The sequence below is a fragment of the Phyllostomus hastatus genome, unplaced genomic scaffold, assembly GCF_019186645.2.
Source record: "Phyllostomus hastatus isolate PE091 unplaced genomic scaffold, TTU_PhHast_1.1 phas_contig_34, whole genome shotgun sequence".
Classification (NCBI taxonomy): domain Eukaryota; kingdom Metazoa; phylum Chordata; class Mammalia; order Chiroptera; family Phyllostomidae; genus Phyllostomus; species Phyllostomus hastatus.
Window position 1 is genome coordinate 30,123,918 of NW_025333857.1, and position 21,148 is coordinate 30,145,065.

The following is a 21,148-nucleotide window of genomic DNA, read 5'->3' on the forward strand; positions in this document are numbered from 1 at the left end:
GTCACAGGGAGTCCGGCTCAACGGCTATTTTGTGATGTGTGTGTAACTGCTATTTCTGGAGCCTCTGCTCAAGCTGGTGTCCACACCCTGGGCTTCTGGCCCGCAAAGTGCCTGCTCAGACACTGGCAGCGCTCGGCTCAGCTCGCATCTGCCGCTGCGACTCCCAGCACGCTGCCGCCGAGCCTCACTCTTTCAGCCTGCGCTTCGGTGAGCCGCGGAGTCGCTCGGCTTGCCCGCCGCACAGCTGCCCAGCTCAGTTTACCACCTCTCCGACCTTGTGTTACCTTCCCCCATCCAGCTCCAACTCAGGGAAATCACACCTGTGCGCAGGCAAGCTGTTTACAACCCTTGATTTGCAATCAGAAATTTTTAGGGCCTGTCCTCACCTAGAAATGGGTCAGTGAAGGGTAATTTGAAAGTATCTATCAAAATTACCCCTCTGAGGAATTTACATCTATATTCACACAAAATTTGTGAAATGCCTTTTGTTATTTAAATTACTAAAGCACAGCTTGTGTTCACAAAAGACTTGAAATGACTAAAATGTCCACATTAGGAAAGTGGTAAAATAAGTTACACATAGAATTCTATAAAACATAAAAGGGTGATTTTTATGTACAGATAATAGAAAGAACTCCCTGATATATTAAATTAAAACAAGGTCAGAACAAGGCATAATAAGTATCATCGCAAATGTGGAAGAGGAAGGAAGAGGATGTATATGTGGAAAAATCTCTGAAATGACAAAAAAACTAACACCAGTAGTCATTTCTTCCGGAGGAGGGGAGGGTGAGGAAGGAGAACTGGGTGGGTGGGGGACTAGGGTGGGATGAAAGCTTTTCAGCCTCTGCCTTTTTGTACTTTTTTCATGTGTGAACCATGACCCTATTTTTTTTCAAAACCAAATATGTAATGAAAATTATAATCTGTTCTGCCTCTCTCCTGGGGATGGTGGCTGCTTTATGAACTGTAAAGTGCCTGGGAAATTCATCGCCTTTCTTGTTGAGGCGGCGCTGCGGAGAGGCGGATGAGCGGAATCCCTCCAAAGCCTTCTGTTACGGATGGAAGTTTCTCGCTGCCTGCCAGCTCTCTTACTGCCACGCTGTGAGTCACAGAGTGCCCTCTGTTTTCTTCAAGCCCCACGATTCACCAGTGACGTCTCTGCTGGCAGACTGCAGGGGTGGTGAAAAGGCCCCGAGGAGTCGCTCTGCTTGTGTAGGAGCACCTGGGCAGGCCGTGCTCACTCGTTTGCATCCCGGAAGCTCAACTGGTACCAGTTCGCCGACAAACGGAATTATAAAGTAACACAAATTTAGAAGTGAAAGGGTTGGAAAAGCCCAACAAGCCCCCTGTTTTACAGGCAGGGACACCAGAGAGCGGAGAGGTTACGGGGCTCGTTCAAGGTCACACGGGTGGTGATGGAGCCAGCACCAGCATGTGGGCTGTTGTGTTTTCACTCCTCCGGCCACTGTCCCACTATGACCCCAAGTTACTAACCAGTGAAGAGGGCTCACTCCCTAGTTATGTTACAAAAGACAGTCTGCTAAATAAAAGAAAACAATTACAAAAAGACCCATGGCTAAATGATATCAGAGCAAGGGAAAGGAATTACAACGATTCAAACAACTTGAGGCAAATCTGGTCAATGTGCCATCCAATCTATCCACAGAATACCTGCCTTTCCAGTGTCTGGAATGCACATGTGCTTTCTGAGGAGGGAGATATTTGGACATAGAGTGTTGCAGAAATGGCTTGTTGCTACCAAAAATTTGGGCTCACCCTCCGTAAGGTGAAACTGTCCCCAAGAACTACATTTCCAAGCCCTCTTTACATCCAGACGGGGCCAAGACTACTTCTTTCCATGGGGATGAAAATGGAAGTGAGGAGTCCTCTCTGTGCTAGGTCATTTAAGAGGTGAGTTTGCCTTTTCCACACTCCCCTTCCCCCTCCACAGGCTAAACGCCAGTCTGAGATCTGCAGGATATCAGAATCACAAGAAGGAAACCACCTGAATCCCTGAATCAACCACAGGGAAGAAAACTGCCTACTGACCAGAAATAGCCTTCCCTGGACTGCTGCTGTTAGTAAATGAACTTTTAATGTGTTACTACAATAAAACGTTGGAGCTGGTTTATGTATTCTAATCAATCAGTGCATGGGAACATTTTGGTGGGGCCTCAAAACAAGTCATTAACTCTCAGCTGTAAAAAAGAATCATTGAGTAACTGGAGAAAAAAATATCCTGTTTCTGCTTTTTGTTCCACACATAACTCTACACAATTATGTCACAATTTATTTACTTAATTTAGGCAAAATCTATGGACTTCCTGCTGTGAAAGCAATGAAAGATGAGAATTTAGCTGGCTTAATCTCTCCTTTTCCGTCTCCCAATGTTTAATAAGTATATATTTATTGGTTACAGTTCTAATTTTAAATACTAGCTTTTTAAAAAACCATTTCTAGAATATTTTTAGCTTTACGACAGAATTGAGAGGGAGGTACAGAGGCCCCCACATACACCTTGCCCCACACATGCACTGCCTCCCCCACTGTCCACACCGCTCACCAGAGTGGTACATTTTTGTACTTTGTATTTTGCCTTAAAGTGCTTTGATTCTGTCTCTACATCCACTTGAGCATTGCACACAGAATTCATTCTATGTTCATAACACTTGTTTTCCCATTATGCAGTCATCACCCTTTGCACTGTAGCCTGTTCATGTGCATAAGAATCCACCTGGTGGTCGTATTAAAATGCAGATTCCAACTGGTGGGTGTGGGGTGGGGCCTGAGATTCTGCATTTCTAATAAGCACCCAGAGGACGATCCTGCTGCTGGTCTGAGGACCACACCTGGGTAGGGTTTGCGGCGTTCAGTGCTGCTGCTGCGAAGTCTCTGTTAGCCTAAGTCACACACTCCTGCAGTGTTTTTCTCCCTGGTATCTTTCAACAAACTGTTCCTATGCTTAATGTTTGGGAGTTTCAAGAATGAGGCTTTGACTGTTTTGTTAATCTTTGTCTTCTGCATTCCGTAGACCATTTCAATCTGGAGATCTGTGTCTTGAATATTCTATTATTCCCTTGATAATTCCCTTCCTTTTCCTTTGCCATTTTCTCTGGCTTTACTTTCTGAGTCACATGTTGGAGTCCTTTCTTTTCCCAGCTTTTCTGGGATGTAACTGACCTATAACACTGTATAAGCTTAAGGTGTACAACATGTTGATTCGATACACATACATATTGCAAAATGATTCCCACCACAGTGTCAGCTAACACCTCCATCATGCCATATTACTGTTTCTTTTTGTTGTAGTGAGAACAGGTAAAATCTAGTTGCTTGGCAACTTTCAAGTACATAGCACAGTAGTATTAACTATAGTCACCATGCTGGACATTAGATCCCATAATTTATTCACCGTATGACTGCAAGTTCTCTTTGACCAACATCTCTTCATTTCCCACACTGCACGGCCCTTGGTGACCACCATTGTACTCTCTGTTTCTATGAGTTTAGGTTTTTTAGTTTCTACATGTAAGTGATATCATACAGTATTTGTCTTTCTTACCCTGGCTGATGTGGCTCAGTTGGTTGGAGCATCTTCCCATACACTGAAAGGTTGCTGGTTGGATTCCTGGTCCAGGCACATGCCTAGGTTGTGGGTTCAGTCCCTGGTCAGGGAGTGTACAGGAAGCAACCAATCGATGTGTCTCTGTTACATTGACGTTTCTCTCTCTCTCACCCTTCCTCTCTCTGAAAAAAAATGTCCTCAGGTGAGGATTTAAGAAAAATAAGGTGATCTCTTTTTCAAAGGCGTATTGGCCATTGCATTTCCTTTTCTTTGAACTGCCTGATTTTCTATCAAGTTCTTTCAAGTCTTTCTTCATCACATATCAGAGGCAATTCTTTTTAAATATTAAGAATAGTATTAACTTTTGACTGTCACACTGTTGTGAATACTTTCTCCCAGTGTATCACTTGTCTTATGCCTCGATATATAATTTATCTTCCCATAGATAAATTTAAGGATTTTATTTAGCAGTGTCCTTCAGCAAGGATGAAGGCTGCTTTGTTGTGATGAAATATAACAGGTTCTTGGGCATTCTGGGTTTATTGAAAATACAGTATAAGCCCACTGAAAAAGGAGTAAGCCACCATTATTATTATTATATTATTATTATTATCATTTACTATTATTATTTATGCAGTAAAAACATGCTATAAAAAGGTTTTACCATTTTGCCTTTGTTGATGAGGGTAATCTCATTAAAGTGTACTAGTAGTTCCCCAGCCTATCCATAGGTGATCTGGCCACATACATGGGCAGAAAATTATAAAATCAGTTTAAACAGTTTGGGAAGTGAATGAGGTCACTTCAAAAGGATTTTAATCTGCTGCTCTAATTGCATAAGAAATGCCTGCACACATTTCTCTCAATTTAAAATTCTAATTAGGGGCTGACATCTTTATAATACCTTGGCGATATAGTCTGAGAGGTTGGGAAATCTAGCTGATTTTCCCTTCCTAATCTGTAGGTGAAAGGATTTGATTATATGCCTAATCTGTGGAATTCAAGGATAAGAAAGCACTTAGAGACTTCCTGATCCAACCTCCCTATTTGCTTATGAGGAGAAGAACTAAATGTTTCACCTCTCTTTAAGAGCCATCCCTACCTTCCTTTCCTTAGTCTGGGTCAATGGTCTTTGTTGTTTATCTCTGTAGCCCTCACACTTACCACTGTGCCTGGCACACAGTAGGACCTCAAATTTGTTGAATGATGAGTTTCTCAAGGTTACATAGTTAGTAAGTGTCAAAGATGCACTGACTCCTGGTCCAGGACTCCCTTCCCTACCATAACCTGTCTGGGGGCTGGAATAAGAAAGATCTGAATTAGAATCCTGGCTCTGCCACATACCAGATGGGCTTCCATCATGTAACTGAATGCAGGTCTGGCTGCTGGCCGCTTAGAAAACCAAACACGAGAGACAGGTACAATGTGAAGGACAGCGGTCTATTCAGATGCCGGCCATCTGAAAAATGGGGGACTAATGTTTCAAAGCCTATGTTAACATCTCAGTGCAGGAGAGGTTTTGATAAGGAGGGAGAGGGGAGCAGAACAAAGAGATCGAGGGAAGAGGTTGAGAAGTTGTCTACGTGCAGACCAGCACAGTCCATTCCAACAAGACAAGTGATGGTCTTATGTGCATCATTCTGGTTTAGTCATCCTGGCTCCACGTCATCCTGGCTGCATGTCTGAAGGTCAGTGAGTCTCCTAGAGCAGGAAGGCCTGAAGGTCAGAGTCTGTGTCTTCTGAAGTTACTTCCCAGGATTCTTGTATAAACACGCTGGTCATCTGCAATCTACACAGTCAGCATTTCCAGGAACAATGTCAGAAGAATGACAGGGTGCATATAGTCCCCAACTGTTGCAGTTTGAGCCTGTCTCTTGGTTTCTCCTTCCTCTTCTGCTCTGTCTGAAGCCCGCTCCAGGTGGGCTCTCATCCCTACCACTCCATGGCATCAGCTTTCATCCAGGGCACCAACATGTTCCATATTGCAAAATTTGGCAGTCTCTAGATGTGACTGTGGGCGGCATTTGATACAGCTGATCACACCTTCTTTCTCTGAGTGCCCTCCTCTCCGGGCTCCCGGGGCACCACTTTCTCTGGCTCCCCTCCCTGAATGCTCCTCTTCATGTCTCCGGCCCCTTCCCTTTGGGCAACTCAGTCCTCAGACCTTTTCTGACAGGGTGTCCCACCTTTTGGTGTCTCTGGGCCACAGTGGAAGAAGGGGAGTTGTCTTGAGACACACATTAAATACACTATGACATGTAATCACAAAAAATCTCATGATATTTTAAGTAAATATATAATTTTGTGTTGGTCCACATTCATAGCCATCCAGGGCCATGTGTGGCCTGTGGGCCATGGGTTGGACACCCTTGGTACACTGTCCCCTCAGGTGATCCCATGAAGAAGCATGGCTTAAAAACTATCTATATTTCAGTTCAGAACACTCCCCTGACTGCATCTTGACATCTATCTCATCCTGGATATCTTCCAGGTACCTCAAAATTATGTCTAACAATGAACTTCTGATTTTCCCTCCTAGGCCTGTTCCTCTCACGGTCTTCCTTGGTGTGCTTCTTTCAGCTGCTCAGGCAAAACCCTGGCATCTTCCTTAAACCTTTCTCTCACACCCTCTATCAAATCTGTCAGCGACTCTTGTACTTTCTACTTTCAAAACGGATCAAGAACCAACCAAGAACTTCTTACACTCTCTACTGCCACACCTACCAGTCATACAGGGGCCATTTCAACAGCTTCCTAATTCGTCTTCCCACAATCTGGCCAAAATGTAAATCAGGTTGTGTATCTCCTCCAGAGATTCCCTGTCCTCCACTAAGCAAAGCCCCAAATGCTCACAACAACCTAAGGGCCTCATTCAACCTGGTCCCCCCTGCCTCTCCGACCTCACCTTCCCAACACCCCTGGCTAACCTTTGCTCAGCCACACCAGCTACCTTGCTATTTCAAAAATGCCTTTGCACTCTCCGTTCCCTCGGTTTAGAATAATCTTCCCCCAGATAGTCACATGGCTTATTCCTGTCGTTTCCTCATGTTTCTCCTCAAGTCTCTTGGGCAATCTAAAATAGCAGTCCCCTGCCCTGGCCAGGTGGCTTAGTTGGTTGCAGCATCATCCCATGCACCAAAGGTTGCATATTTGATTCCCAGTCAGGGCACATCCCTAGGTTGTAGGTTCAAGTCCCGGTCAGGGTGCATACAGAAGGCAGCATTTCTCTCTCACATAGATATTCCTCTCTCTCTCTCCATCCCCTTCCTCTCGCTCTAAAATCAATTTAAAAAGTGTCCTCAGGTGAGCATAAAAAAGAAAAATAGCAAACCCCATCACTGTCTGTTTACCTTTATTTCTTTTTCTTCATTTTATTTAATATTTCTAGATTTCTTATTTTTTCTTATTTCTTCATAGCACTATTCATCTGAAATATTGTGTATTTATTTATTGTCCTCCTCCCCACCACTGCTGTGTTCCCAGGGTCTGGAACAGCGTGATAATTGACAAGTGCCCTCTACAGGTTTGAGTGAATGAATGAACACACCTCTATTTAGTAAGGACTAAACTGATGTATGTAAACCAACATCACCCCAATAAATTCCATGAAATAAATAAGAATATTAAAAATTGATGTATGTAAAGCACTAGTAGAATATGGGTACAGCGTGTGTTACTCAATAAATTAGTAATAAAAACCTAGAAAAAGGGTGGAAAGTTTGACAGCATATGTCCCCAAAAGAAGGAAAAATACACTATAGAAAGCAATTTATTAATAAGCATGCTAACTTTTTTCTTCTTAGCTCCAAATCAGAGTATGTTGCTTTAGACTGATGATACCTGATCCCTGGGACAATCCCAGTTTATACTTTTTTCTTCACTTTTATAAAAATAATTTTAATTTTTGAAAATAACTTTAATAGATCTATAATAAAACTGATAAATAAATATATCCAAAAATCATATACTTTTTAAAAATATACTTCATTTTTTAGCAGTTTTAAGTTCATAGCAATATAGAGCAGAATGTATATAGAGTTCCCATGTATCTCCCTCCGCCCCGGCCCCACTGTTAACACCTTCCACCAGCACTACACATTTGTTAAAACTGATGAATCTATATTGAGACATCTTATCACCCAAAGGCTATAGTTTACATTAGGGTTTACTTTTTGTGTTGTACATTTTCATGTATGTGTTTTGATAAGTGTATAATGACTTGTATTTCCCATTACAGTATCATACAGAATAGTTCCACTGCCCTAAACTTCCCATGTGGTCTGTCTGTTCATCCTTCCCTCCCCACAACTCTTAGCAACCACTGATCTTTTTGCTGTGCCCACACTTTTGCTTTTTTGTAGCATGGTGTATGGTTGGAATCACATAATGTGCAGCCCTTTCAGACTGGCTTCTTTCACTTAGTCATACGCATTTAAGATTCCTTCATATCTTTCCACAGCTTGCTAGTTCGTTTCTTTTTAGTGCCATGTAATACTTCATTGTCTGGATGTACTACAGTTTATTTATTCATTGCTTCCAAGTTTGGTGATTATGAATAAAGCTGCTGGAAACATCCATGTTCTTGCTTTTGTGTAGACATCAGCTTTAAACTCCTTTGGGTAAATATCAAGGAACACAATTGCTGGATCATATGTATGGAAAGAGTATGTTTAGTTTTGTTAAGACACTGCTAAACTGTCTTCCAAGAATATTTATAGAATTTTAAATATGCTTAATGTCGGAGTTTGGGTAAGAAATTGGATGGTCACCCTACTTAAGACAGATAATCTCTCCTGAGTTCTGGAAAAACAGTTTATCAATCTAACATTTCCATAGTTCTTTGAACCAAATCAAAATGAATCACAAATAGCAACTAATCTCGTGAGGGCTTCTGGGAGGAAGGTGAGGGCAAGCGAACTGGCTCTCATCTTCCTGGCAGGGGAGAGAGCACAGGGAGGGTGAGAGGCTTCTGCAGGCCCCAGCCAGCGGGCTGCAGGGTGGGAGCCATCCAATCTCTGCCAACTCCATTAGATGTGCCACCTCCCTAGACTAAAGTCCTCTTTTATTGTCCAATTAGTTAGGGTTCTTTAGTTTCTAAGAATGGCACTTGATGGAGTTAAAATGGCAGTGTGTCAGTCCTGAGAGGGACAGTGGCCGCTAATTGGAGGGCTGCCCGGACAGTTGTGGGAGCCTGGGCTGCATGGGCACTGGGGACTTCCCACCTGCCCTTCGCAGGCCTGCCCTTCACAGCCTGCACTGTGCCTGGGGCACTGGTAGCTGTGTGGGTTCCCCGCCCAGGGGCAGGACACAGAGGTCTGCAAACCATTAGAAGGCAGGCAATCAGGGGCTGAGCAAGTACTTGATGCTGTGGCCTGCTGCCTTTCCAGACTGCCCACTGCTGGGCTGCTGGGCTGACAGAATGAAAGCCCTCAGCTGTGCTCACACACCATGTGCACAGGCCCCAGGACAACTGAAAGCATTTGGATGGCATTTCCTATGTTCCCAGGATGATTGCACACACTTAAATATTATTAGTCCCTATGGCAAAGCTATCATGGTAGTAAAGTGGAGGAAACCAAGGAACAAAGAAATTGAGTGCCTTTCCCAGGGTCATGAAGCAGGTAAGTGGAGGGGCTGGGATTGGAACTTACAAGTTCTCTTTTGTTTCAGGATCTGGTCTTGATGATGAAGCTATAGGTCTCTTCAGTGGGCCAGCAATGTCTGAGTTTTCCCCAGTTAAGCTAATGGGTTAATTGGACCTCTCTGTCATCATTTCTTCCATTTAAGGGAGTATTTTACGAACAGCAAAAGCACATTAATTTGGATCTAAATAATTTGACATAAATTGCAGGCCTCTCTAACTCAATTTCCTTCCCTATAACAGAGGTAGATATAATATTGACATTTGCTTTGAGAATAAAAGATATTTACAAAGTGGAAAGTCTTTGTATCAAGAAACTGCCACTGTAATACTGTCTTCTACCACTATTATTTTGTCATTACTGTTAATTTTAGGCTGCAGTGGAACTCTCCCTTTGCAATAGCCATGAAGAGAATTTGTAAAATAGTGCAAACAGTGTTTTCAGTATTTAAAGTACTTTGAGGAATATTTTAAAACACTTTAAAAGCATTTGTTCACGCGTCAACAACCACCATGCGAGTCGCAAGTCGTGCATTAAATTTCCTTATGGCACACTGCAGGGCCTTTTCCCACCCGCCCTCTGTTGGCGCCATTCCTGTTCCTGAATGGAGTCAAAAGCAATACAAAGTCAGTTAAATACTCTCTGTCACTCAGAATGTGCTTCCTACTAATTTATTATATTTATACATATACTGCCTTGCAGTGAGACAGCTATAGACAAATTCACAATTACACAAGAAACAAAGGGGGACTAAGAAAGTCAAATGCACGTCAGAGCCTCCCACGGAGCTGCCAGCCGACACTCCCGGCTCTGCCCAGCCGCCCAGTCCACACCCCCGTTACACACGGGGCCACCCTGTATCTGGCACGAAGGGGACGCTGACACAAGGACAGCTGTACCCTCAGTGTCCAGAGGTTAAAAAAAATAGATGATGATTAAAAGATAATTAATTCACTAACACATTAAAAACTTTTTAATTGTATTAATTATGCAAGCATTTACATACAACTGGACACCACTGACAGCCCTGTGCTCAGGTGACACTATTTATTCATTCAGCCTGTGGAGAACGTGCGTTATCTGTTGCTGTCTGTGCGGATGGTTTCAAGGACGGACCCCCTTGATGAATGCTTCTGTTTTCCTGCCTTCCCCTCCCCACCCAGGGCCTTGGCCCACCGCTGCAAAGCCAGTGGTTTGCTCTTCAGTCAGACTGGAAGACACGCCTGTTGGGATCTCTGTGCAGCTTATCACGGTTCTACCTTTTCTGGAATTGCTTTCCTATCATCCACATGATGCAGGGTTGGGACCTTACCCATGATAAGGCACAGTTCTTTTTGCAGAATTTAGAAATGGCACTAAGAAATTTCGATTCCAATCTGGGCTGGCTTCACGAGTGGGAAAACGAGAACCATTCTAGCCAGTCTGCACAGAGCAGGCTCAGCGGAAGATGTGCAAACTGCCACAGAGACACTGAAGTGGAGAAACAAAGGGCAGAGAGAGGAACTCGGCAAAAACAAAACACCGGCCTGGATCTTTGCTAGCTCTCCAGCCCCCTCGTTGACTGACTGTGTTTTCTTGTCTGTCTGCATCCATAGACACTTACATATTCTTTAAATATGTCTTTTCTCCACTTTCTGTCCTTCTTCATCTAGCTTGAGTTGGTTTCTACTACCTGCAGCCGATAATTTTAACCGATACAAACACAAACTCGGGGTCATGTGGGGCAGGAGACATTTACTAACTCAGAAGAGAAGCTTGCAAACAGTTGTACAGCACTGAGTCCTTTTGTTCTTATTACTTGTTAGGTGTTTAGTTTGTCTCTCCCTTTAGATTCTAAATACATTGCTGGCAGAGACCAAGCCTCTGCTATAGTTGGTGACCCTCAGCTGCCTTGTGTAAAGTAGGGCACCTCTGTAAATGCGCATTCATTAGGATGATTTTTCAGTGTCCTGAATCTTACTATTTGGACTCAGGTGTGCTTAAGTCAATCAATTTTCTAATGAATGGCCTTCAACATGGAAGTTTCAGGTCAAAGTTGTCGCCTCTCCAAAGAAAAGGAAGACATTTGAAGGGCCCTCCTGGTCTGGCTGGTAAAACACACCCTTCTGTACTCCTCCTCATGAGTGCACAAATTGTCTAAGGTATTGTGATCTTTGAAATTACACAAGATCACTGTGAACCTAAAGTCCTGGTTTGGACTGAGAGTTCTCCAGCCCCTCAAATGGACAAAGTCTTCTGAAAACCGGTGTCATTTGTACTGTTTGACCTAGATCCCACTTCATCATCACAAAAATCTGCATTTTGCCTTTCAGGTTAACCCACGAGACTTAAAAAATGTGAAACCTTTCTGGCTGGACTCTAGTTCACTACCGTAGCAGATAGAGTGAGCCATTCTTATTCAGGGGCCGACCTCCTTCGGTGCTGCGAAGCAGCTGTCAGAGACCGGTGGTGGGGGCCTTTCCTGTCTCCAATTCTGCTTCTCTAGGGGTTGTGCCCACCCGGGGACTCTGCTGAAGGGACAGCCCCCGGTGCCTGGTTTAACCAGAGGAGACCCACCAAGCTGGAGGGAGAGAGGGAATCCAGAAGGCAGTGCTCAACTGTGGCTTCCAGAGTCACACGGCCCTTCCTGGGGCATGGTCACCGCATTTGTATGTGGTCCCACTGTGGGTGTGGCCATCCCCTCCTTAATTAGCATTGGCTTGAGTGGGTTGTGTGCAGACAAGACTTGAGAAGAATAATCTTACAGTTTTTCTGTTATAATACACATCACTGGAAAAACATAAATATGTATCGTAAATCATTGGTTCTTTTAAAACGTAACATTAATGCCCTGGCCAGGTGGCTCAGTTGGTGGGAACATTGTCATGTACACCAAAAGGTTGCCGGTTCGATCCCCAGTTGGGGCACACACCTAGGCTTCGGGTTCCATCCTCAGTTGGGGCCCATACGGGAGGCAACCTATCGATGTTTCTCTGTCACATCAGTCTCTCTTTCTCCCCTTCTCAAATCGACAAACATATCCTTGGGTGAGGATTCAAAAATAAATAAAATAGAATAAAAACAAGACATTAAGCCTTAAGGAATAAACCTTAAAGTGAGGAGGCAGGAGAGAGCAAATGATTTAGAATCAAATGATATAAATAAGAACATGGGATCTGTAAGAAGCCGTTAAAGGCCTTTGTGCGTCTGATCCCTGAACTCCAAATGAAAGCCATGCCCATGTCTGACCACTTGCTCCATAGGGTTATTCTGATAATAAAGTGAGATAAAGTATGTGAAAGAGCTCTTGCAATTTAAAAGTGTTATATAAACAAAACAGCCTTTTTTGAAATCACTTCATAGAGTTAAAGTCATTATTGAGAAAAAGTTATTTTTCATAGCTCATTTCCTGGAAGATTACTTTGGAATCTTGTGCTAGTCTTTAGAGTAAAAATCAGCTGTGAGAGCCTGGAGACCAGTGAGGAATTAAATCCAGATGCTTAGCAATAGGCAGAGTATCCCCTGCTTCCTCTCCTCGGCAACTTCACTATCAGCATATTTTTCTCTCATAAAAAAGAACACCAGAAGTGGGTACTCCAGGACTGGGATGGGGGTTCCACAAGGTTGGCTCCTCCCACCTCTCCACTCTGCCATCCTTAAGGCTTGACTCTCATCCTCACACTTCCAACATGGCAGCCTGAGTGCAGCCATCACATCTGTATTCCAGACTCGCAGAGCAACCAGGGTGTACAGCTGGAAAGGATGTGTATCAGCTGAGTTAGCTCCTCTCAGAGAGCTTTCCTAGAATCCCTATCTGGTGATTTCCACTTATATCTCCTCAATCAAAACAGTGTCACACTGATCACCACTAGCTGTAAGAAAAACCCAGAACCATAGGGTTTTTTTTGGTTGTCTTTTTTTTTTTGACTAGACACCTCACTACCCCAGATAAAACCTGGGTTCTCTTTGCAATTAAGAAGGGGAGAATAAATATTGAGTAGGTCCCTGTTACACCAGTAATTAAAAATTCATATTAGCAGAATGTTAGTTAATTTTTGTCATTTTCAATTGCTCAGATAGGTTAAAGATGCTGAACATCTTGGTATTATCTTAAAAAACAAGACAAAACAAAGCCCCATAGCCTTAGCCAGGGTCATGGCTGCTGGGCTGGAATGAGATCCAAGCTCCCCCCATCCCTACTCAGGTGCTTTACTCAGTGACCACCCCATGTCTGGCTTCAAATACAGCCATCCCAGGGCTGGGACCAGTGGTGTGGTCCAAGCATAACAGCCTCCAAAGACGTCCGTGCCCTAAGCCTGGAACTTGTACAGATGTTATTCTCTTACCTGACCAAGGGACTTTGTAGATGTGATTGAGGGGTGGACCTCGGGATGAGAAAATTATCCTGGATTATCTGGGTGGGCCCAGGCTAATCCCATGAGTCCTTAAAAGTGGAAAACCTTCTCCAAATGTGTCAGAGAGATGAGACTGAAGAAGGAGGAGAGAAGGGAAGCATCAGCTGAACTTGACCTCCCCCACTGCTGACTTTGAACACGGTGTTTTGCAGTGGTGGTGGAGGGCAGTGTATAAATCACGGAATACAAGTGGCCTCCAGAACATGGGATCAACCATCAGCTGACAGCCCGTGTGGAAATGGGGACCTCAGTCTGACAACTGCGTGGTACTGAATTCTGCCGACAACCCAAGTGAGCAGAGAATCAAACCCTCCCCTGAAGCCCTGCCCACACTTTCATTCCAGCTCCGTGAGTCCTGTGTCGGCTTCTGATTCATAGAAGCATAAGAGAACACATTTTTGTTGTTTTAAGTTGCTAAATTTGTGGAGATGTTATAGCAGCAACAGGAAACTAAGGCAAGTAGATTGACAGAGGCCAACAGCTCTTCTGTAATGTTTTTCATGTTTTAAGCAAGCTTATCAGTGAAATGTTTCCTTACCTGCTCAGGAACAGCTTCTGACAAATTAAAAGGTGAAGTCATGAAAGGGTGAAAGGCAGTCAGGATGCCTGAAACCCAGGTATTGGCAAAGCCACACTGTAGTGACAAGACAGATCAGCCTCGGGGCCAGGCAGGGGAGTTAAGTGCCTGCAGATGCAGGTGGGAGGCTGTTCAGCAACGGGGTCGTGGCATGAACTGGGCAGCGCAAGCCGTGTCCAAAGACCTCCAAATGCAATGCGAGATAAAACACAGCACTAGCCAAACACGACCCGCTGAGGGGTGAAACCCTGCCGCTGCACCACCCCCACTTTCTGTTAGGCCCACCAGAGGGCGCAGAAAGCAGCGAGAAGACAACAGGGGAAGGCGGGTAAAATGGGAAAGTGGATGAAATAGGGTGAGAAATAAGAAACACAAAGGAAAGAATGGGCATAAAATGAAACCCTGGAAGAGAAAGAACAGCATCGTATACTGACGAGGCTGCCTGGTACCAGCAACATCGGGCCACCAGTGCCCTCAGGGCCAGCCATGTCTGAGAAGCTCCAGTCAGAACATCCTGCTAAGTGGGGCCCCTCAATGTCCCCAAAGCCCGTTGGTTCTTTTCTCAGAAGCAAACAAGGTCATTTGACTTCAGGTGTCACCTGGAGTCAAAGCAGCTGACGTCTCCTTTGTTACAGGAGCTGCTGAAGCAGCAAGGCGGCTGAAGCTCTGACGTGCTCAGGGCAGTGTTAACAAGACCTCTCAGAGTAGACAGGGCTCGTCTTCATAATGGGCAGGGTGAAAGAGAGAAGACAGGGAAATCACAGGGACGAAACTCAGCTGTCTACAGTTATACAGGCAGGTGTATGAAAAAGCAAATTGTAGCAGTAACAGAGCAGCATGTAGGATGACAGCAAACCAACCCAGGTGCCGGCCACTGCAGGCTCCGTTTGCAATCTCATCTTTAAAGCACAGCACGGAGAATGTTAGTGGAGGCGGGCTGTCGGTCATCCTGCTAGATTGCAGCAGGGTCGGGGGAAGAAGGGGCCATGCACACACAGTGCCCTGGACAGTGTAGGTGTGTGGGAGCGTTGCTTAAGCAGATAATTCTGTCGAGACTCATCACAGCCAGCTGAGGCTTCTGGACTTTTTGATCTCTTGTATTCTGCCATTCTCTTGTACAGGGGTGTCTAAAACCCACATATATTTCACTCCCTGCCACCTTGATCCAATGAGTCATGCACAGTACACCTTGTCAGGCATCATGATGTGGTCTATACATTTTAATTCCCGAGTTCTTTTATAACTACTTACAAACCCCCAGTGGTCTTGGCCTCGCTGGCCTGTAAGTGACCTCTTGTGGTAAAAGGGGGTAACTGCAGAGCTAAGTACCTTTTAAACCCAAACAATGAGATTCACATCAATTCAATCAATAAACGCAGTATCTGTGGGGAGGAGAGAACTGAGGGGATTTTTTTAAATAAGTTTGTAATTTTAAAAATGGAACAACTTGATGAGCATATCAACTTGAAAAGGAGTCTTACATCAGGACAGAGGAGATATATTTTCTAATTTGTGACACTTGCTTCTCAGGATTGCTGCAAAATTGGGACTGAGTTTTCCATCACGTATTTGGATTCTAAAGGTCTGGTACCAAATCTGGAATCTGGTATGCATAAGATGTGTGAACGGGAGGCATGCCTTTAATGTCTCTGAGACTCAGTCTCTACATCTGAGAACTGGAAATATAATAATTCTGCCCGTCCCGCTGACATGGTTGTTACAAGGCACACACGAGATGAGGCATGGACAGTGTTTTCCATGTTGGAGCGCATAATCCTTGGGCCATCATATAGTCTCATTATTAGTCTTCACATGGCCTGATTTGATTAATTTACCCACTTACTTAGTAATTTCAAAATGTTATACACTGTACTCATAACCGAAAGTGCGACACAGACATTAATTTCTCAGGAATTAGGGAGTAAAAATGGTAAGCTCTGTAACAAGTGATGCAGTATCTATCCAGCTGCCATTTTTTCACACTATAAAATGGGGAAGGCTGATTTCATCTTCCTCCCTTCCCTTTAAATGCTCTTTGACATTGTCTTCCTCCTCTTTTTCCAATTCACTTTCAATCATTCATTTATCTTATTTAATTTTTTTACCTCTTCTGTACTCACTTTGTTCCTCTATTGTGCTGTAAGTGCTCTCGAATTAATTCATGAATATAGGTTCTTATTAAAAATGATACAAAGGAATTCATGTATATGGTAGAGGGTTGGACCAAGTGACCTTTCATTCATTCATTCATCCATTCTGCAAATATTTAAGGAGCTTCTGTTTTGTATGGTACTGTGCCAAGCACTAGGGAAATAACAGATAAGATCCTTGCCCTTGTGGATCTTATATCAAGGAGATAATGATACAAGTGACCAAATATATACCGTGAGTACTGAGGATAGAAAAGGGAGTGAGGGTGAAGATACAGCAGACAGGCAAATGAGCAGGCAGTGACAGAGGGGAAAAGCATTCCAGAGTGAAGAGCAAGTTCAAATGTCCTGAGGTAGGAGGAAGGAGGAACATTATACCACCCCCCACCATGTGGGAAGAATTTACTGGGCATCTCCCACAGATGTGTAGGTACGCTCTATTGATGTGAATACAGATACATGTCTAAATATATGTATTCTGTAGATATTATATCTGCATATGTGTATAAATATACATAATTACATATATGAGTGCCTTAAAACCTCATCAGAAGTAGTGTTAAATCCTCAGGTATGAGAAGAATAGTGTTGACATATTCTGCCTTCCGATAATGTTCATTAAACATACAGCTTTGTGAAAAGAAAAATGTTTGGAAAACTAACTCAATGGCATCTTTAGGATCTCTAACCAGCTATTAGATCTTGGTGACAGGTTTTAGGTGGTGAGGTCACTGGTGCTCGTAATGCCGCCACACACCAGTCCCCAGCAGACTGGGGGCATGTGAATGCAACATTAATATTTTTAATATAATATAATCTGTTTATTTTTTATTTTATTCAGTAGCTTATAGAGTTTCAGAATCAAGCTTTTTTGTTTTTGTCTTTTGTTTTGCAACTGTGAAACTGTTTCGTTACAAAAATAAGTTTGGGTAACCTTTTTTGTTCCTGGAACAAAGATCTTAATTACATGCTGTTATGAAATTTTGGAGGCAGGCAGGGAGAGACAAGGCTTTTGAAAGATTCCATGAAATCTTTATTAGGGCAAAACCTGTGTACCATGAAATGGTAAATTTGAACTATTTCAGCTTTCCTGTTAACCTTTGCAGTTTAGATGGATGCCAGGTCTCTCCTCTGGCCCTCATCTGCAAACTCGGGGTGCTTCCTCTGGGGCAGGGTGGTTCAGAGGTGGGGCCCGGGGGAGGCATGAGCAGGGAGAAGTGCTCTGTGCCGGGGGCCAAAATGGAGTTGTTCAGAGAGTTTTTAATAAACATCAGATAGTTCAGACAATCATATGCTTACAAAGCATCCCCCGATATTATACTACTCATTCCTGAAACTAATATAATGTAATACTGAATGTAAACTCTAATTGAAAAGAAAATTTTAAAATAAAAGTATTAAAAAAGAGAACTATCATGTAGCTCCTTGTGGACAGGAACCTCAGGGCGGGGGTTCCTGCATAATAGTGGGGGGGGGATGTCTAGATGGACTGAGAAAAAAACACCGTGGAAGGCTTTCAGCACCACAACAGAAGAGGTTGTTTGCACACTCTTCAACCATCATAAAGGCTTTTGAAGAAAAAGGAAGTGGTAGAGTTGGTGTTTGCCTTCTAGATGATTCTCATGAGCTGGGTGTTTATCATTTTTAAACCTCACCTAGATATCTTCCCCCCTTAAGTGATTCACCGTGTTTTTCTCTTCTGGTCCTCGAAAAACATTCCACTGAGCAAACAGAGGAATCAACAAATGTCTTGTTCTTTATGTGTAATATTAGAAGGTCCTGTGTGAAAATTAATTCACACCAAGTTCAAACACACACTCGTACCCGACTCTTCACTAATCTATCCTCCTGCTTCTCCCACGGAAGAGTTCAACAGACCCAAGATGGGAAGACGAATTTGCAACATAACTTGTTCTTTTCTCCGAACTGAAATACTAATGCATACGAAGAGATATTTAATGTCACTTTTACATTCAAAACAGATATGTTCTCCAGCATTTCAGAGCTGGAACTAATGATTAAAGCAAGTACTGTTTATACTGTTTATTCTGTTTCAGAGCTAAAACTTAAAAAAAGTTGGGATCCAATTCATTTGTCTCCTGGGACCTACTCCGATAAATTTTTAGCTGTAAAATCAGAGTTCAAGGATAGATTCATTTTTATAGAAACAGAGCTTAAAAAATGTGAACCTCAGAAACACTGCTATTTTGAGAGTTAATCTCTTTCTACTATCATCTTATTTACTCTCCCCAGATCAAATGGTACCCTAACTTGGACACTTTTTAAAAATGTAGCTATAACTTACATACTGCATATGCACAAATTTTAAGTGTACAGCTTGAGGACAGTGTATGTGTGCATATACATATCACGTATCTACAAAATATAGGACATTTACATCACCCCAGAAAATTCCCTTTTGCCCTTTCCCAGGCAACATCCCCAGAATTAACTGCTATTCTGACTTCTATCTTCGCGGATTAGATTTGCCTCTTCTTGAACTTCACAAAAATGAAATCTTACAGTATATACTCTTTTGTATACTCTTATATCTGGCTTCCTTGGCTCAGCATAATTCATTTAAAATTTACCCATACTGTGTATCTATCAATGACTCAGAATTTTTTATTGTTGGGTATATTCCATTGTATGAATGTACTACAGTTTGTTCATCCATTCTCTGATTGATGGGTATTTTCCTCATTTCCAGTGTAGATGCTGTTTTTGACAGATCTTCCTGGGGTTTAAGCCTGGGTTAGAGAGGCATAAGAATTGAAGTAAGAATTCTAAGTTATAAGCACAGGGCTTTTTTCAGATTGTTCTGGATACTTTACAAGTTCCTGGCAAAAATAGAACATATCTTTCTCACATTCCATATAGTGTCTGAATCAGAATTAAGCATCCAATTAAAAATATTCAGTTCAGCATGGTGCTAATGAATATGGAAGTGTGGACCGACTCCTGTGTGAACTTGTTGGTTTTTCTGGTGCGAAGACTCCACTCCAGGTCTCGGACAACGGCAGGGAGCCCCGGGCTGCTCACCAGCGCACGCGATGGATCCCAGAGTTAGTGAAAAGGGTTCATGTATATTCACCTGGAAAAACTCCCCCCAACTAGACATGCAACCTGAAGTGCATCGCGGTCAACTTGGGTGAATTATAAAGTCATCTGAAATGCATCTTACTTAAATATGTACTTATCCAATGTTCATAAAATGCTTGAGAGTATTTGTGGCAATTAACACATGTTGACCCTCATGTATTATATATGCAGGGCGGGCAAAAATAGGTTTATAGTTGTAATACAAATAAATAATACAATAATTAATAAATAATAAAACAAGAATAAACTCTGTGTTTCGTGTACTCACAACTATAACCCTGCTTTTGCCCACCCCTGTATTATCTTCAGTCCTCACAACTCTGCCCAGGGAGTGCTGTTATTCCCACATTTTTGGTGAAGAAACAAACTCAGTCAATTAAGGTCATGTGGTTAGGATCTAGCAGAGCCAGAACTTGACCCCAGGGTGTCCCATTCGGAAGCCTGCCCATCCTCTTTACACTCAGTCATCTTTATAAAAGACACAGGCACCATAAATTCCAAACTTGAAGAAGTTAGATGTAGATGCAATTGGCTCACGTGTGATCTACCCATCGTTTCTGATGAGGAGGAATCCCAGCCTCATAATTTAATCTCTCTCTGCCCAAAGAACTGGCATGTAAACTGACCCCAAAGCTTCCATCAGCACCCAGCACTTGCAGGGAGCTTAAATATTATACAACAAAGACTTACTGATGTACTTATAAGAATAGCTTTCATCAGCGCTTTGGTGCCATGCCAGTCAAAACATTTCATCATTTCTGATTTTTTTCTACCTTACAAATAAAGTTATTTTGATTGTGAGATTTTGCTACTGCCTCTTAAATAAGGCACACCCTTTAAAAATAGCAGAGAACAGCAGATATTTTTAGGTTAAAAAACATACACATATGATGATATCTCAGATTCCAAAGACAAATCTCTGAGAGCTTCCTCTATTCATTTTGGTTCAGTAGTAAGAACACATGCAGGAAAATCATCTCTCTTCACAAAACAGCTTCTTAAGTATTCGTCACAGGCATGAACAGTTGATGGGATAGAGAATAAGCTAAGAGAGATGAAGAACCACAGCTGATTCTGACGTCTCGCGCAGGCCTGGAGATGACAACATCCCCATAATTTAAGTGCGTATTCAAAGCAAGTGAGGCGCTGCAGACAACATTTCAACATCAGAAACTCATTTGGCTTGGAGACAGTCCAGTTTAACCACAGACACTGGTTTTAGGATTTGCACAACCGCTCTCCAGTGTGTGGGAGGAAAGAAGCTGGATGGTTTCACCAAAGTCTGAAAGATCCCCAAGGTGGTGTCAGGTGGGAATGAAAGGAGCAGGTGACCACCCCGGTTATCAGTGGGTGCCGGGCACCACACACCCCGCCTCCACCCCGAGGCCCTATTTGACTGTGTGCAGTGTGGGGCCTGGGGCAACTCACAGTGTCATTTGTCCTTTTCATAAGCACCTCTTCTGTGTTACGTAAAAAATTCATAAATATACATTTAGTGCTGAAAGTGTTACATCACATAGTTATGCAGTGATTTGTTCAATCGCTGGCGACATGTTGAAAAGGGATCATCTCAGTGTGCACCAGAATGCAGAGACACAGGCACCTGCTCTCTCTATGGGCATTCTTGGGATTATAATTGGTACAACAATTTGGCAAACATTCTGCAATATATCAAAATTTAACAAGATAACGTCCAAGTCCTTGATGCCTTTTAT

General features: G+C 43.0%; 1 protein-coding gene across 5 annotated transcripts in view; it reads right to left on the minus strand.

Moving 5' to 3' along the window:
• The window catches only part of APBA1 (amyloid beta precursor protein binding family A member 1), a 195,404-nt gene that overhangs the window by 76,929 nt on the left and 97,327 nt on the right, over nucleotides 1–21,148 (minus strand). The window contains exon 1 of one of the 5 annotated variants that reach the window (XM_045840608.1): nucleotides 3,566–3,599. The exons of the other annotated variants lie outside the window; for them this stretch is intronic. The gene's annotated coding sequence lies outside the window, so the exon portion shown is untranslated. Of the gene's footprint in view, nucleotides 1–3,565; nucleotides 3,600–21,148 lie in introns of those variants that run through there. 5 annotated transcript variants of the gene reach the window in all.